Below are 2202 nucleotides of genomic sequence, written 5' to 3'. Positions count from 1 at the left end.
ATGATACCAAACATACATTATGTTTCGATTAAAAAGCCAAAGTGTCAAAAATTATCTGTACCTGCCATGAAATATCGATATTTTAACCCTGAGTATCGATACTTGAGCAAAGGTATTGATACCAAATCTCTATTCTGACTCCCTGTACATTACAAAACAAAGAGGTGTCGATTATAAAACCTATGAAATAACAAATAGACTTTCTTGGATCACCTCTCCAAAACCACATTGCTCACACCAACACACGACTAATCTGCAATGGTTTAAAAGGAGTGGGTGAGCTTAACAAGCTCAGTGAATGCCTAGAATAACTACTATACAAATAATTCATCAAGAATCAACGAAACAACCATATAGCACAACCTCAACAATTTCGACACTAGTTTCATAATATACCTACTCGTGCATTATTTTCTAGTTCTTTTGACATGATAAACATATTCACTTTTAAGCATATATCCTATTACACATTTAATCACCAAACATTCAAACATAGATCAAAACTCATATAATCACATAACATTCAAGCATATATCACGATATACATTTAATCTTCTAACATTTAAGCATGTATTACAACTCTCATATAGTCACATTACATTCAAGCATATACCACAATATAGATATAATCTCATAACGTTTAAGCATATCACAATACTCAAAAACACCTTTATAGATAAATTGCATAATTGATACGACCTTAGCTCGGGATGTCTCTACTGAATCTATTGAGTTGCCACAAAGGCCTATTACTAGGTCACGAGCGAAGAAATTTAAAGACACATTAACAAGCTACATGGAACGAGTTTGGGAAGAACAAGAAGTCGAACCCATTAATCATGCATGGATGAACCCCATAGGCGTTACTCACAATTTATTGCAAGTAGAATTTAAATTTTAATAAACTCATATTAAGTTTAATAAATGAGTTGCTGGTTTTAATTCAACTAATCTTAGTTTATTTATTTGAGTTTTTATTGAACTTCATTTAATAAAATGCTTATTTAATTAATCTAGTTACTAGGATAATTTATTGATGCATGATTTCAAGTTTATTTTAATTTTGCTTCTTTTAATTAAACTAGTTGTTGCATTAATTGATGCCTTTGTTTCTAGTTCATTTATTGAAGTAAAGTATTTAATTTTATTGAGTTTAATTAGTGATTAATTGTGTTCAATAAAGTTCATTTTTAATGTGTTTATTTCAGGTGTCCCTTCATCTCACAACCATTGCATTTCAAGGCTGTTACAATTTAATGGAAGTGACTTTTCAAGTGTTTTTTTTTTGGGTTACAAAGGAAGGAGCTATTACAAGGGAGGTTTCATACATCAATTAAGGAGTTTTAAGGAGCAATTTAACACCCTTTTAAATTCGGCAGCAACCTCTTCACCTACTAGCTGATTTTGTTCTTTCAAATATTAAAACAAGCATTCAAAACACCATTAAGTAGCCGATGTCTTTTCAGCTAGCCAAGGAACATCTCAAGACACATTTTTCAAGCAATCAAGGATATTTACTCTATTGAATTAAAGTGAATTCAAGGATGGAGTTAATTGTTACAAGAATGCCAAGAGACTTGAGTTTTAATTAGCACATTAAGATGTGACTATTCAGCTAGTTTTTCTATACCTATAAATATGTGTAACCAGCCATTTTTTAAGGTTTTTGGACATTTTAATGAAATTCTGCTCATTTGGTGAGAAATATTTTTCTCTGACTTTGTTCAAAGACTTGTTGTCTTTTCTTCAAAGCTAGTTGCGTCAACTCGTTCTTTGCCTTTCCTGAACTTATCACTTTCGCAAGTCTGGCGTTCAAACCCTATACTGAGGTTCCTATCTTTCTTGATAGTGGGTCAAGGTTTTGACCGAATTTACAAACCTTTTCAAAAGCATATAAGTATTGGGTCGACACTAATTAGTGCTGGTTCTTGCTTGCTTCTTGAATTGTTTCTTTCCATCCTTTTACCATATCCAAAACATAATCAACTCTTACCACTTATTTGATAACCAAATATTTTCCCTTTCCAATTAGCCATTTTATTTTTGAACTTTTAATTCCAGTTGAGCCGATTTCATTAATTTAGTTAGATCTCCATCTAATTGAACCATACTTTCTCGTAGACGATCGGGCAACATGAATACGACTCGAGTCATCATTCAAGGCAGATCGTATCATTTAGTATCAGAGCCATTAAAATGAGA

This window comes from Gossypium arboreum, chromosome 9 (genome assembly GCF_025698485.1).
Source record: "Gossypium arboreum isolate Shixiya-1 chromosome 9, ASM2569848v2, whole genome shotgun sequence".
NCBI lineage: Eukaryota > Viridiplantae > Streptophyta > Magnoliopsida > Malvales > Malvaceae > Gossypium > Gossypium arboreum.
The sequence above is the reverse complement of the archived record's forward strand: the minus strand, read 5'-3'. Positions refer to the sequence as shown.